Genomic DNA, 17,529 nt, shown 5'->3' on the forward strand with positions numbered 1-17,529 from the left:
AAATTTTGGTCATGACCCAAAGATTGGTCTTTGTTTGGATGGTTGCCATTTCTTTGGCATGCCAATGAACTCTACCCAACTCTAGTTCATTTTTCTTGCCAATGTCGGCCAAATCATGGGCAACCAATACCTCAACCAAAATTTTGGCTACCCAATGCTTTGATGGGGCAACCTTGGGCACAAACCAAACATACCGTTGGTCGTGCCACAGCACTAACGCCACCCTCGGCACGCTGAAACCGACCGTGTCTAGCGACGATATGAGCGTGTCGCTCACCGCGGTCACCGTGTCCAGAGGCGGTGCTGGAGCTGCGCCCCGTTGTTGGCCCCAACGACCCACATGAACGGTTGTCGGTGGCGAGGAGGTCGTGGGCCAGCTCCTCCATTGGACTAGTCTGCGCTACGTCGTCCCGACGGGTGTGCCCCACATGTCGGTTTCCCTGTTTTCCCGGCCATATTCGAGCTTCAGTGCTCCGCGTTGCACATTAGGCCTTTCACTATGTAGGCCAAGCGAGACAACTTATTGTTTATTTGAGCCGTTCAAGTATAATCATGTGGCGTTTGCTTATTTCTCATTCCTCTCCAACCCTCTTCTCCATCGATCATGTCGCCCTCCAGTCGAGTCCATCCTCCCGCATACCTCATTTGAACATTCCGCCGAGTATCATTCGCATGTACCCACCCTAGTCCTCTTTCAATAGATCTCCGGACCCCAAGATGAAATCGAGAGGGAACGAGTGGGGGCATGTGATACCTAAGGCGGATTCAAAATTTTGAACCGGTGATCATAGCATCCGCAAATCATATATAAAGGGTATTCAATGTTCGTTTCGTTTTTGAACGTACAATATACTCCCCCTATCCTTTCTAGTTTACATATAAGTTTTATGTGTAGTCAAAGTATCTCTACTTTGATCAAAAAGGTATCAACATTCAACAACGCCCAATCAATATTGTTAGATTCGTACGTACTCCTAGATTTGTACTCGAGATGGTTTCCAATTTGACTATTGACAAGATTAATAGTACATGAGATGTATAATGTGAAAATTATATCATTGGAAACTCCTTTCACATACGAATTTGACTGTATGCTTTGTGCAAGTTGCATGTCATATATTATTACTCTAACATTTGGTCAAAGTTAGCCTCAAAAAACGCATTAGACCCTGTATGCTTTGTGTAAGTTGCATGTCATATATTATTACTCTAACATTTGTGTAAGTTGCATGTCATATATTATTACTCTAATATTTGGTCAAAGTAGTATAGTGGAAGTGGATCCTCTGACGTAGGTAACCCTGCCTTACCCTCCCTTTCGGTCACTTACTGGCGGACCCCATGCTTGCTAGGCCCCGCATGTCAGTTACTCAATGGGTTCGGCCACGTCAGGGGATCCTCATCCGTAGTATACTCCCTCTGTTTTTATTTACTCCGCATAAAATGGAGGGAGTGGTGGTATAATAAATGACGCGGGCGGGGGAGGGGGAGGGACGTCGGTTTGCTCTCAACTGCAGTCCCACAAGCGAGCGAAAATGCAAGACGAAGCGCGTTCCATTCGGTGAGTGACGTGGAGGGTCCAGCGTGCCGGGCTGCAACGCGAACGCGACAAGAGCGATGTACAGTAAAAACCGATTGACCGGTCGTCACCGGAACCACTATTCACACCAGAACCTTCGCTGCTCGGCCTACGCCAGCCACTGCCCTAAAACCACACCAAATCTCCAGCCCATTCCCCCACCTTTCGATCCCCTAGCCCGCATCAAGCGTCCCCTAGTTCGCCGGAAAGCCATGGTGCACCGCAAGATCACTTACTACAAGATGCTGACGCCGGAGCGCCGCGTAGAAATCGCGGCGGCGGTCGGCGCCACAGACCTCCGTTCCCAAGCTCGCTTTGCGGCGGGCCAATCCCCGAGTTCTCTGGAGCCAAGCTACGAGGAGGAGGAAGCCGATCCAATGTTCATGGCGGAGGTCGCGGCGCAGAAGGCCCCCGATGGGTATGAGACGATGGACGTCAAATTCGTGCTGGCGTCCAAGTCCCCCATGGTGCAGGCGGACCAGCGGTTCAACATGGCGATACTAAAGGAGGACCGGGAGGCAGAGGCTCAACTCGACGCGGAGCGCGCGCATGCCGCTGCCATCAAGGCTCTCCTGCAGGCGGAACCAGATGTCGTGGATGTGAACCGGGCGGCGGAGGCTCAACTTGAGGCGGAGCGCGCGGATGCCGTTGCCATCGAGGCCCTCCTGCAAGCGGAACCGAACGTCCTGGACTTGAACTGGGCGGCAGAGGCTCGACTCGACGCAGAGCGCGCGGATGCCACTCTCATCGACGCCCTCCTGCAGGCGGAACCGGACGTCCTAGACTTGAACCGGGCGGCGGAGGCTCGACTCGACGCGGAGCGCGCGGATGCTGCTGCCATCGAGGCCCTCCTGCAGGCGGAAACGGACGTCCTCGACTTGAACCGGGTTGTGCTCTCGTCCGTGCAGAGCGCCCGCACGCTCCGCTTGAACGAGTAGCTGGAGGCCGAGGACAACCACGGTGCGGAGACACACGTCGGCAGCGACGGCTGGTTCGCGCCGGCAGCCAAAGACGACGAGGCCGTCTCTTTCCGCGAGCAGTGATAGTTTTTCTTTATGTTGTTGTTTTTATGGATCTTTTGCTGTGTAAAAACATATATTTGTTATGCAAGTCGCCTGACTTGGGTCAGTCTACCATTTCAGGCGGTTGGATGAATATCCTACATCTCCTAACCCTTCTTTCCTTCTTCCTCACCTCTTCTTCTTCCCCAACAGACCACCGCACGGGCCGTACGGATACTCCCCAACATGCGGTTGGATAAACATACTCTATGAACAAAACTTATGTGTCAGCGATAGGATGGCTGAGTTTGGTTTGTTCACATGCGACAGCACGTGTCAGTGAGGGTGCGTTCCCTTGGTTGGGTTTGCGGCATGCAGGAGCGACTGTGTGCGGGTGCGGTGCGACCGCGGCGTGCAGGAGCGACCGTGTGAGGGTGCGGTGCGACCGCGACAGCCGTGCGCAAGTGTACCTCCTTCTCATTTTGAAAACTTTAGGCAAGCTTGGCAAAAATGTGTGGCGAAGTTTGGCAATGCAAGGCCTAGACCCAAACAGGATAAGTACGTACGTACTAGGAGTACTAGTGTTAAAAAACAAAGGCGGGGTTTTCCTTCGCGGGATTTAATCGATACAAATCCTCGTTTCATGTGTCAATTAATGCGTATTTTTTTCTCCAAAGACCAAAGAGCTAACCATCTCACTCCTCATCGCTTGATTAATGCAGCGCCATGCAAACCAACCTTCTCACTTCTGCATGCATGCAGGGGATATTAATGTCCTTGGTTGCTAACCCCATCAATTTTGCCTCGATTAGTGTTAGTGGCCCTTTGCAAATTGTAATTTTGATATACTGGCCTTGCATACAAAAAAATGGAGGTAGTAACTATATTTGACTTCCTTCCCCATTGCGGTGACGTCGACGATATCTTTTTTTTGTGGTTTGGCGAAGTGCGTTCGACGGAGAACACCATTGAGGGAGACCACGGTAAGTCGTTCGCAAGTGCCGCCTGGAAGCTGAGACAACCGCCTTATTTGCATCCAGGAAGTCCTTTACTAGTACTACTAGGAGTACTAGTGCGGTGAGATGGTTTCTCGAAGAACACGATGGAGAAGCGGAGTCAGCGAAGAGTGAAATGATGGTTGCTTCGTCCGTGCTTTTGTGATTTGACGCCTCACTGCTTTGTGATTTGTGATAGAAGGGACAGGGGAGTAGACTCTGTGCTCTGTAATGTACTACATGCGTCCAAGCATGGGAGAAAGAGGAGAGACGTTGCATTTTTCTATTCCTTCAATCAATCAATTAGGGAGCTTCGGTTCCATCTTTTTGGCTTTGGCAACACCGTCCACAATGGTGCCCATGATGCCAAAAGCTATTTTCACATTTGGCTACACATTGTGGATGCCCTTAACCGTACCACTTGGTTTTGCTCCTGTGTGCTATCTATACAAATCTCAATTATATTGATCTAAAAAATTATAGAATCAAGATTAGTAAAAAGGAGGTGATTTTGCCGCGCAGATGGCGGGGGAGGTTTCTTATTTGAGCAGTGCTACATCCACATAATGGTTTACGTAAAGTTACGAACAGATGTGATGTGGGACTATTTGATATGATTAAAGGAGAGGATTAGGCCCACCCCACCTGAAAATCAGGGGGGCATATATAGATTAGATGGAAAGTATACGTAGCAGCTACGTAGCCCTTTGTAAGTCTAGGATTAGGCTTCTTATTTTCGGAGGACGTTGTCATGGCGGTTTGCTAACATGCGGTCCCACGTGTTAGTGCTTTACCAAGCCGATCCGCGTCCCACATGAGGCAGAACAACGGCAGAAGCAACACGTGGTTAAGTTGAAGAAGATGAGGGAGAAGCGGATTCAGCAACGAGTGAAATGATGTGATGGTTGCTTTGTCCCTCCAACTTAACTGCGGGAAAGGTGCAGCTTTGTGATTTGACGCCACATTGCTCATTACTACGCCGGCGCCATGACTGGGGTGCTTCACCCCGGCTGCTCTGCACTGTATTCCGGTATGGCACGTGGACCCGGTAGCTTGATGTCCCACATGTCGGCGAAAGGGACTAGAAGATTTATGAAAGCGAGCGCTCCACTCTTACGACGGAGGAGTAGACGACACGACGGCCCAGTGAACTGTCACTTGTAGTACTGTATAGTACTATAGTTTTGCTGTTTCGCACGATCCATCGATACAAACCCGATTAAACAGGAAAGGGCGGGATTTTCCCCGCGCGGTAGATGATACTGGCCATACATTTCAAAGGCAATTTTAATGTATGCAAACTGAATAATTATAAGTAACAATATGATATCTAGTAAAACTAAAAACACATATGATTTATTGTGTTAGAGTGTAGTAGTAGTGCTGTATTGCATAGTTGTTAGATGTAACATGCGAGAACGTGTAGAGATGTAGTTTTGGAGGGCCTACAGAGAGAAAAGCGTAATACGGTCACCGAACTTCAGAATAAGCTGATTACGGTCACTATATACGTTTTGCGGTGATTATACGGTCACTTGCTCACAGTTCAGCATCGGATTGCACTCTGTTGACCGGCCAAATAGTCTACGTGGCGCCATGTTGACTAGTTAAATTGACCATGTTCCTTGTGGGTCCCACCTGTCAGTTCGCATAGGCAAAAGGTCAGATAAACACAAATTTACGCAGGCGCGACAAGGCTCCAACCCGTGCGCGGGTATCACCTGGTTGTGTATGTGTCTGTCAGGGCCTAATGTGTGCGCATGCACGTGTAGGTTGAGCACTTGAGCGTGAGAGTGTGTGTTGGTCGTGTGGTGTACTGGTGTGTGCATGCATGCGTGCGTGTGTGCGTGTGAGTGTTGCGTGCGTGCGTGGCTGCGTGTGTACGTGTGAGTGTTGCGTGCGTGCGCGGGTGCATGTGTTTGTGTGAGTGTTGCGTGGATGCAGTTCGTGTGCATGCGTGCGTGTGTGTATAATCACCACACCAGCTCCTGTGTGTTAAAACAGATGGCTCAGCATACCAATACAAGGCCACCTTGTCCGCTGTGCCCGCGGTCATGACTTCGAACCACCGTCCAAATATTTTTTTGTCGTTTGTTTTCATTCTTACTAGCAAGATGCCCGTGCGTTGCACGTAACATCAAGATGCATTTGTATGACTTGTTTATCTTGTAAGAGAAAAGGATGAACGAGGGAAGGCCTTATTTGCAAATGTGGAGAGGTGTGTGGGTACCTTTTTGCAAAATTGCCATAGTTTCTTTCCTATCCGTCAGATATAAATCGGACGGCCTATATTGCAGGATGGCAGGCACACCATCATCACCAACTCTGTTTTTTATAAGAGTGTATTTTATGTATTTTATAAGAGTGTAGATGTAGAGTAGATACAAGTCGACAGGTGGGCACGATGGTAGTGAGATAATGTGATGCAACACTAGAGGTGCCACGTGGAGCGTTTAACTGGTCAACTAGTCATGTCATGAGCAAATACAGAGTTGTACGGTGAGCCCGTGACTGTATAATAACCACTAAATGTAAATGGTGACCGTAATGAGTGGATTCTGAAGTCCAATGTACGTATCGAGAGAAAGATGAAACATGAGAGAAAGATGAAACATGCATGAATTTTCTGGGGGCTTACTTTTAGAGGACCTGGAGATAGTTTTGTGTGCATACGTGAAAGGGGCGTACAGGGGGGTATGCGATGGAGAGAGAGATGCTCTTCGTTTCTCTTTATTATGACTAACTTTGTATATAGTATAAAAATATACAAATTCACAGTGCGGAATAAATATCATTGTGGGCACCATGCAATGCAAATTAGCGTTCGTACTCCTCCATATAACTTTGTAATGTTGTATATATGTAGAAACTCTAAAATAATTTTTTGGCCACACTTTATTCAAAAGGAATGTTGTATGCGAAATAAACGTGAAGAGAGGGATTTTTAGATCAATGGGGTACGTGATGTAACATGTGTGAATGTGTAGTTGATGCATTTGGCGGGGCCTAGAGAGGTATGTGTGTGTATTACGTATTCGAGAGAGGCATGGATAGAGGGGCCGACGGGGGGGGCGTGGGAGAGATAGCACGAGAAATGAGAGTGGTCTAGAGAGAGAGAGACGAATATGACGTCACGACAAGAGATTCCATTCCCTTGAGTGTGTATATGCAAGGGGGGGGAATAGAGGCACCAGGAGCAATTTTCTGTGTGTGTGGTGTTTGTGTTGGTATGTGTGGGTGTGAGAAGATAATGAGACGTGGGGGCAGAGGGTGTGTCACCGCGTGAGGTCCGGTGGGTCGAGGTGAGGCCATTCGTTCGGTCCCGTCCTGCGGCACATTGGTCGGCCCGTGACGCATTTAGGAAGACCCATGGATGACTAGTCGTACAAGACAAAGATAGCAGAATTGTGAAGGATTCTGTGTCCACTGACAAAGCCGGCTAGGATTTGTAACCCTAGGTTCTCGGACTAAGGTAACCCCTTTATCTCTGATATTACTATTCATCCAACCTAACTTTAAGGGGCATCCTACAGAATGCTCTGCTAGAATCGTACTCGTCGATTAGGAAGAGAGGTGTGAGACAATGCGTGAGAGACAGGCGTAAAGATAATGTGCGTACATGAGACACGTAGGCAGGTCCATGTATATAGAAAGGGTCGATGAGGATTGTGCGTGTGTATGTTTGCGAGAGGAAGAGTGCTTGTGATAAAGGTTAGTGAAAACAGTTGTAAATGGTTACGAGAGGGAGGGAGGGTTATATCTAGAGCATGTGTGCGAGAAAGACACCTCGGGAGAGAGTGTGTGAGCATGTGTGAGAGACCACCGATGGAGAGTGAAACTACACGTAAAAGACTGCTCTACACATTGATTAAAGATATAAATTGTATCCAAATATTAGGATGGGATCATGATATTTGCAATTCGCGTAAGGAGCGGTCATTGATCCATCAGACATCTAGATTCTATCGAATTTAAGCATGTCTATGTTATTATTCGTCACAATTGATCCACATAGTTAGTATTTTGAACTCCAGACAATGCATCGCTTTAGCAATTGAATATAAACGTGAGTATAGTTCATGTTGTGTGTGTAAAGCACATTATACATACAAAAGTTACACAATGGACATTATAAATAGCTACCTACGAACTAGCATACATTTGAATTCAACTTAAGGTGGTTTAAAAAATCGAATTCAACATGAAGTCCATTCAATTATTTGAATTTGATATCATGGCATTTGTAAACCATACCTAAATTATGGTGGCACCAATCTTTGCTCTGATTTTGTACATAATAGCATATGTAGTCGTGTACAAAATAGATTCAAATTTAGCTCCTCCATTCCAAAATAATCATAGTTATAGGATTTTCAGGTGTCAAAATTTCAAAAAGAAGCGGATAATTTAATGAGGTTTTCAAACATACAAGGTCAAATATAACGTTGTCTATTTAGGTCAATCCTCATAGTTCAAGAGTACTCTAAACGTGAATGCTTGTGTTTCAAAATTTTGAACGAAGCGCCAAAAGAGCCTCTACTCGCCCGAAACCGCGTGAGACCAATGTTTGGTAGTACAAGGAAATTACTTTTCTAATAACTCCGACCCATGAAACCTACCGGCCCGACGCCCAAAGGTCTAAACCGGGGTAGGTTTGTAGCTTCATCTAGACGCCACGCAACCGCATCCGAAAAACATTCATACACAATGGCCGCCTAAGCACACATGCGCGCGGCAGAAATCGCTCCCGCCCACTATTTGGGACACCTGGGATTACCATCCTACCCCCGACCCGCAGTAGGTCCGAAATTTAAGAGGGGGGCAAAGTTTGTACTTACCCCAAATTTCAAACAAGCGCGTCCCATCTTCTGTTCAAAAAAGCCAAAAACAAGCGTGTCCCAGACCGAAACATGGTTCCCCCCCCCCACCCGTCTGATTCCCCATTCGTACTCCGTGGGCGCCAAAACTACCTCTCCACCAGCCGCGAAACCCCAGCGTCCTCCGTCCGCCACCCAATCCCACCCATCAACCGCCGCCCTCCTCCATCACGCCGGAGCCGATACCCCGACGTCGTCGTCCACTGCAACCTCAACCGCAACGCCCTCCATGGCTAGTAGTTGAAGCCGAGGCCGAGCCATCCGTACCCGAGCCAGTTCAACCACGCCGTCCTGCGCCTCACCGCTGCCGCTCCAACTTCGCCACCCTCCACCACACCGGAGTTGTTCCTGCTACGCCGTCCTTCGCCGCCTCGGATCTGCTTCCCCTCCGCCGACATACGGCCATGGCAACACAGTCAACAATTTGGCCATGGGTTCGTCCAAGCCTGCACCCTCCAGAACATCGGTTTCCCTGGTAAAAAGAAGAAGATCGGCGCGACATGTGGAGGTGACCACACCGGCAACCGAAAAAGGTACTCCTCTTCCCTTATTCGTGCAAATCTTACGTCTCTGCTTGCACAGTACTCATCCCATAGAAGACACTAGTTGATCGCTTCTTCTTGATACTAGATGTTCCTAGTAACTCGCGATGCACAAGGTTTCTCCCCATATACTATTTCACCTTAGCTAGAGGTCCGTCGCCCCCCTGAATTTCAATTTCTGGCCAGTTGATTCCCAATTAACGGAAGCATCCCCGGCGTAACAGGCGCTAGTACGCCTATTACGCCGGGGAAGCAGCGCCTTGGTGTTTATCTTAGGGGCGTGTGGCCTAGAGCTACTGGCGCCCGATCTGGAGGTCGGCCGGGATTAAAGGGATGGCCTGGGGGCGCTGCCAAGCACGGCGGTGGTGTGAGGTCGACGGGAGGGCAGGGCGGCGGAGGCGGGGGTCTGGGCCGGTGGTCGCTGGCGGTTCGAGAAAGATCGTCAACAGTGACTGGCGGGAGGTAGACGAAGGCCATCTACCCGTTCCTTATAGATCGGACGGTTCATTAAAAAAATCGACTGACCTATTTATTTTCAGTCGACTGTTATCTTAGATATGACCACATGTGGTGGTGTGCTGGAGGAGTACCTGCATTTCCTGTGCTCATATATTACAAAATCATACAGAGTAGAATCTAATTTTGTTTGCCATGCAATGTTGTAGAGCTATCATATGTCTCCTGTCATTTATTTTTCAGCCACCTGCTATCTACTACTTTTACAGTGCACTATTTCTGCACACACTTCACCCTTACTCTCACTATTGTGTTTTTATGCAAGAGTATTTCAGACTCTGCTGCCATGAGAGAAGCCAAAAAGAAAAGAGAGAAGTCGCTCCAGCTTCGTATGCGGGTAGGCAAGACACGTTACAGTGCTATAAAGGGTGCAGTGTCAGCAGATGGAGACGGTAAACGTAGCTCTAGAGTTGATGACCTCGCTCGCAATGAACCACCATCACAGGTGCTTGCTTTAACTTCGCGATGTCATATGTGGTTGCATGTTCCATATGGTGTCTAGCTTGTATTCGAAAGGCCGAAGTCGGTAAGATAAGGAAAGATATTTTTTTACATGAACCACCATCCCGTGAGCACCAGAAGACAAATAGCTAGTCAGGGCACTGGCCGAGCCAGTGACAAGCCCAGCAAAGATAGGCATCACCTCGAAGCCAACTAAAAAGCTGCGATGGTGGCGAAGCAGCCCGCCTCCCACCAGGCTCTCAGGTCCTAGATGATCATGCTCACCACTCCAGCCGGATGTCTAGCTTGTATTGCTTCCAATTTGGTTAAATTGCATCTGCTTAGCTTACACATTATACCTTTGAATATGACATACCTTTCTGTTTTTGGTACATACTAGTACATTTGTATATTAACCATGTTCTTACATCAAACTAATGTTCTTGTGTATCCCTCATCAATCACTTATGACGAGGCAGGCAGGCAAGGGGACTACTCCTCATTTAAAGAATGCAGCGTCAGCCTCCCGACATGATTCTCAAGAAACAGAAATGCTAGACGAAGATAGTGAACGTAGCTCTATAGTTGATTACAGCATTTCCCCTACACTAGCATCGCAGGTGCTTGCTCTAACTTGGCAGCGTGATATGTGGTTGCATGTTGCATATGGTGTCTAGATTGTAATTCTTCCAATCTGGTTAAACTGCATGTGCTAGTCTGCTTAGCTTATACATTATACCTGTTAATGTGACATGCCTTCCTGTATTTAGTACATAGTACATCTGTCTATTAAGCATGTCCTTACATAAAACTATTGTTTTTTTGTATCCCGCATCAATCAACATGACGAGACACCTTTAGTATATGCAGTGCGATATTAGTTGCATCTTTCATATGATTTATAGCATGCGCTGCTTCTAATTTGTTGAAATTCCATTTATGATGGGACGCTTTTAACTTGGCAGAGTCATATTGGTTGCATCTTTCATGTGGTGTCTAGCTTACATTGCTTCTTATTTGCTGGAATGGTTTCTGCTTAGTTTACACAAACAGTTGTGAACATGCCATGCCGTCCTGTTTTTCGTACATATTCCATCCTGGTATCATGTGTTTGCCTTACATCAAAGTAGTGATTGTCAATATCATGCATGAATGAGTTCTGAAGAGAGAATTTTATTGCTTTTTCTTGTCGGTTTTACTTGACAATTCAAAATCAATAAAGCGGAAGGAAGTTAGCAAGGCAGCGGATAAAGGTGCTCCTTCCGAACGGAGGGCCTCTACAGTTTCTACTCCTCCACACCCCCAAGATGATTTCCAAGACAACACATGCATAGACACTCAACAAAGCTGTGTTTATGATGAGCACGTCTCCCCTAGTGCAGCATCACCGGTGCTCCCTCTAACTTGGCACTGTTATATGTGGTTGCATGTTATGTGTGATGTCTAGCTTGTATTGCTTCTAATTTTGTTGAATTCCATCTGCTTACTTTACATATTATACTTGAATAAGACACATGTTCCTGTTTCTAGAACATACTATATCTGTCTATCACAGCATGTTCTTACATCAAATTACTACTGTTGTGTAACCTGCAACAATCACTTATCATAAGACACGTTTGACTTCGGAGTGTGATATAGGTTACATCTCACATTCTTTTCTAGCTTGTACTACTAATTTGTTGAAATGGCACTTATGACGAGACAGTTTTAACTTGGTAGAGTGATATTCGTTGCATCTTTCATATGGTGTCTAGCTTTCATTGCTTCTAATTTGTTGAAATGCCTTCTCCTTAGTTTACACATCATAAGCTATGAATATGCAATGCTGTGAATATGCAATGGCACTAATGACGAGAGACCTCTTACATGGTAGTGTGATGTTGTTTGCATCTTGCATATGATTTATTTCTTGTACTGCTTCACATTTGTTTAAACGCCATTTATGATGAGACACTGTTAACTTGGCAGAGTGATATTTGTAGCATCTTTCATATGGTGTCTACCTTCCATTGCATTGCTTCTAATTTGGTGAAATGTCTTATTCTTAGTTTACACATCATAGTTCTGGTTATCTCTTCCGTCCTGTTTTTCATACATATTACATCCTCCTATCATGTGGTTGTCTAACATCAAAGTTCAGTTCGTCTGCATCACGCATCAATTTGTTCTGAAGAACTAAATTGTTATTCGTTTTTCTTGTCGGCTTGACTTAACATGGCACAGAGAAAGAGGAAGAAACACAGAATGGCAGGGAATGAGAAGCGGATGAATCCTGCAGATTCTGCTGGTACTGATGGTGCAATAGAAGGTCAAAGTCCAGCGGAAAATTCTACAAACACGGCATCCCATGCTACACGAGTTGCAAAAAAAGCCAAACAGAAACAAATAGCTGCCACCAAACAAGCAGAGACAGCCCTAGTTCTTGCAACACCTACCACAGTACTACCAGCTGCACGACTTACTCGTGCGTCAACTGAGCTAGCAGCACATTCCCAAGCTCCCTTGCCACCTGACACTACTTCCCAAGCACTCTTGACACAAGACGAGTTGGCAATATCAGATGAACCTTGTGAGCTTCAACAGCAAGAAGGTAGTTGCTGGAGTCAAGTTACAGTTGCATGCTTCTTTATATGTAGTCTCACAGTTTGATGTACACTAACACTTCCTATGTTCGTTGTTGGACTAGCACCTAGGCGCAAGAGGAAACAAACATCAGGGATAATGCTCGATAGGTTAACTAAATCTAGAGGAGGAAGAATGGAGATCCGTTTGAGGCAGGTTTAAAAAGGCCACGTGATGCTACAGAGTCAGCCAAGTTAGTATCAGAGGCAGCGGTTGCCGTTAGGTGTCATGTACGTATCCTCCCAACATGGATTCAGTACAGGAATGACAAAGACGAAACCCAGTTCAACACCTTACTCAACCATTTATCTGTAAGTATGGTTATGTATGGAAACTAGTAATATCGTCTTGCTCTATCCCATACTTTCTAGGTTGCTGATAATGAGACTCCCATAATTTTCAACAGATGAGGTTCAAGTTGGATAGCCAAGATGATACAACCAGACAAGCTTGCACCCATGTTTTCAAGTCTGCTCTGCGACAGTATCGGTATAACTTGAGGAAAACTCACTTTGAAGGCAAGGCTAACAGTGAACTTTCCCAAACATCTCCAGTGGAAAATATATCGGATGAAGACTGCAGGGGCCTTGTTAAACACTGGTCTGATCCGAAGTATCAGGTACATTATATATATGTGATCAGATCACATGTTGAAGTCCTATTTACGCATGTGCCACACAAATCTATCTTCTTGTAGGTGAACTGTTCAAAGAACAAGGCCAACCGTACGAAAATTCCAACAGACGACAGGATCTCGTAGCTATATTGCACACTGCGAGGCTCTTGTAATTAGCTGCTGTTTCACTCTTTTCGCTGTACCATATTATTAGATCTATATTGACTTGTTCGAAATGCAGAGGAAAGCCCGCAAGGACCAAAAAGTACCTGAACCAAATGTTGTGGAAATCTTCAAGGACTGTCACACCAGCAAGAAGAAGGGCATGACTACACTAGTCAAAGTCGCTGTTGTAAGTCCTTAATCCTCATGCCTTTTAACTACTACTTACTCTGACTTGTGCCTTGAACTGCATGGTTTGCAGCTAATGTCCATTACTCTTTTCAATTTTATACACAATTGTCTTAGCGTATCATTGCACCTTACAAGGTTTAAAAGAGAGGAGTGATGTTCCTTTGATCTTGACCCATAATCTAGTTCCGTGCTGGACTTGACCACACAACGTTACAATTGCCTGTTTGTCTGTTCTCAGTTGTTTTGTGATATGAATGATGTCATACTATGCTTACCGTATTATAAACTTCGTCTCTTGATCCTTAGCCCTCAATACAATGTGAAGAAATAGACAATACATTAGCGATGGTGCATGGTCATATGTTTGGAACCTGGTTTTATTATGTACTTTGCAATAAAATACAACTAATATTTTACATGGGTTCACCAGAATAAGTTATGTATATAGACCAAAGCTATTTTGTTTGGTTTTTCTGCCTCCTTAATATCTTCTGTTCTGGTACTACTAATGTAAAACCTCAACTTTTCAGCGAGCTATGGAAAAAATGGTGGAACCGCCACCTTCTGAAGGTGGCGAGGCAACTATAACCGCAATGTCAGCTCTTGCTGCAGTGGGTCAGTACTTGTCCACTAACAATGCCAAAAGCACGTTCCTGCGTAATATTGGGTTGGTTGTTAAGGCAATATCGTCCAAACTGCCTCATGATCAAGATATGCAAGCTCAAAGCAATGTTGTATCTGCGCTCCAGACACAAGTCCATTCCCTAATAGAGACCCTTTGTGAAACAAGGAGAAACATTGCTCAATGTCGTCAAGATATGCATGGTTTTGAAACCAGACTATCAGACATTTGCTATGTTGTTCAGGAGCCTAGGGGAAATGAAGGCGAGGGTTATGGTGCTCCATCGGACAATACAGCATGAAAACGTAACAGTCAGGTCAAATGAACTGAGCTTCTGAACTTCTGGTGGTGCATTTTGCTAGACTGTTAAGTTTTATGCCAACCTTCCTTTTGTTAATAGTTGTAATTTGTTTTGGTGCGATACAAAATTTATTCTTAACGTGCAGCCACCGGCTGAAGAAAACAGCAAGCCATTTTTGTATAGTGTAGGGTGTTCCCTATATTTGCACTGGTGGCGATCTTTGATGCCGAGTGGATGTAATCTGTGCAATCGCCTTAATAGCCTAGCGTTAGTTTCGGCCTTATTTATTTCCTAGTCTTCTTTTTCCCTGGTTTGCTAGTGGCCGCAACTACCATGGGCCATATACGGGCCGTAGGATCCATGGGTCTCCTACGGGCCGTCGATAAATGGGCATGTAATCGGTGGGCCTCGGGCCGTCGGATAAATGGGTCTACATGGGCCGTAATCGGGCGTAATTGGTATCAGCCCAGCATGGTAACAGGCCGTTAACAGGCCGTAGGACAGCAAAGGCTTAATTCTGTCACAGGCATAACGGGTCGTTAATGGGCCAGAATATAGGACGGGGTGGAAACGGCGCAACGGGTTAACAGGCCAGAAACGGGCTGACTCTTGCCATGGGCCGAATTTGGCCCATTAGGGTAACAGGCCAGTAACGGGCCGACTCTTGCCATGGGCCGAATTTGGCCCATTAGGGGAACAGGCCAGTAACGGGCCGACTCTTGCCATGGACCGAATTTGGCCCATTAGGGGAACAGGCCAGTAACGGGCCGGAAGTAATCGAGGGCCGAAAAGGAGCCCAAGAACGTATGGGCCGTCAATAGGCCGAAAGCTAACACGGGCTGGAAACGGCCCATGTAAATCACGGGCCGTTAACGGGTATAAAGAAAATTACTGTTCATTATGGGCTAGAGTCACCGTGGGCCTGTAAAGGGCCGAAAGATACGAAGGCCTCATATGGGCCGAAAGACGTCGTGGTCCATACATGGGCTAGTGTTATATTCGACGGCCCACATGACGTTGTTGGGCCGATTTCCTTTAGGGCCTAACGGGCCGTGAGTTAACGGGCCGTAAAATGGGCTATTTGCGAAGAGACCATTAACAGGCTTTTCATGGGCCAGCCCGTTAAATTTTGACCAAGTCAAACGGGCTGGCTTTGTAAGCTAAATGGGCCAGTGGTGGGCCGTGGCATGTGTCGACATATCATAGGCGCCTATCTGACCCACTGACGAGCTGACACGTGTTTCGTCCGGCCAATAAGAATTTTACACGTGGAAATTTCCCATTGGTCGGGGCTGTTAACGGGTTATCGGATCCAAAACCGGACCCGATAGCTTAACGGTGTTCCGTTACGGTGGATGCCACGTGTCGGTCACCCTTGACGAAAGCACTTCTGTGACGCGCGATTTATCGTCATGGAAGTGGACACTTCCGTGATGATAATTTTGGTAATGTCATGGAACACTTCTACGACAGCACAGGTATGACTATCTTGATTCTGTCATAAAATCGTCATGGATGTACATGCATGACAAAAAACGCGACCTACTGTGACAAACACGTATCATCACGGAAGTGTATTTTTTGGTAGTGGATGTAGTCTTCTACCACAATTGGCGTGGTCATGTCGCCCAGCTGTGGGATTGCCGGGGCCACCACCGGCGCGAGGTCATTGTCAGGCACCACCACCATCGCGAGGCCATCTTCAGGCAGGACAGGCACGACCATCGCTAGGTCATCCTCAGCCACCACCAACTCTTGCCCATGGTCAGCCACCACCATCTCTTGCCCTTGGTCAGCCACCACCATCGCTAGGTCATCCTCAGCCTGATGCCCACTCTGCTCCTCTTCTTCCCCGCCACTCCAATCCGGATCATCCTCCTTGTTGTCTTTGCTGCAGCCAGAATCGCTGCTGCTTTGGCTGTAGCCAGTGGCGTTGCTGCTTTGGCTATAGCCAGTGTCACTGCTGCTGCTCCCATTGCCTGTCAAAATGCAACAATGACCGTTAACAATCGATGCGAGACAAAGCCAAATGTAGAGGAATAAGAAGAGGCAGAACGTACTGGCATCATCGTCGTCAGCGTAGCGCATGCGACACATAGTCGCGTTGAACACCTTCACGATGAGCATGGTGGCGTCGCCGTCGTACCTGAAGAGAAGGAAGTACCCCAGCCGTAGGTCGTAGGCACGGTAGAACTTCTCCCAGCCACGACACAAGTACATGTGGCCCTCCTTGATCACCAACTCCACGTCCCACAGCCTGCAAAACCCGCTGCCGGCCTGTCGCAGCTTCACATTATTTGGCGGATCTTCACCCAGCATGTTCATAAAAGTGTCAGGCAGCCTCTACAGTTTGGGAAAATGAGTGATGTAGCAAACAACAGAGTTATCATAATGAGATGGGTGAAGGGGAGATCTCTCCTTTTATATACCTGCCTCATGGATGATACTGAAGTCCCAAGTATGATACTGAAGAACTCGGAAGCATCCAACTCTACTGCGGTGTGGCAGGGCGGAGTCTGCGGTGGCGGCTTCCCCTCTGATAAGCAGCAGAAGAGACCAATTAGTACCCTTACAACATTATAACATAAGAAATTTTGAGCAGAAGATAATCAACTACACCAAGTTATCATTTCTCATTCAAAAAACAATGCACTTGTGGACATATGATGACTCTAGTTGAATTTATTAGTAGCACTAGTCGTCAAAAATGTTGACTTTAGTTGAATTTCATATAATAACTAATTTAACTTCTTTCGGTCAGCAAACTAGTCAACTAGCTAGCAGTATAAAAACATTCAACTAAAGAAAAGAAAGAAACTGCAAAACGTGGCGGAACCCTAAATAAGAAAGTATAAAAACATGTATTTTTCTTCTTCTTCCCATCTTCTTCTTTTTTCCTCTTTTTCCTTTTCTTCTTCTTCCTCTTCTTCCTTTTCTTCTTCTTCTTCTTCTTCTTCTTCTTTTTCGTCTTCTAAAATAAAATAAACTAAAAAAAGGGGGGAAAGATTACTCACCGGTGGGTCGGGGTGGCCGGTGGAGGGGGAGGCCGCGGCGGGTGGG

This window comes from Triticum aestivum, chromosome 6D, assembly GCF_018294505.1.
Source record: "Triticum aestivum cultivar Chinese Spring chromosome 6D, IWGSC CS RefSeq v2.1, whole genome shotgun sequence".
Classification (NCBI taxonomy): domain Eukaryota; kingdom Viridiplantae; phylum Streptophyta; class Magnoliopsida; order Poales; family Poaceae; genus Triticum; species Triticum aestivum.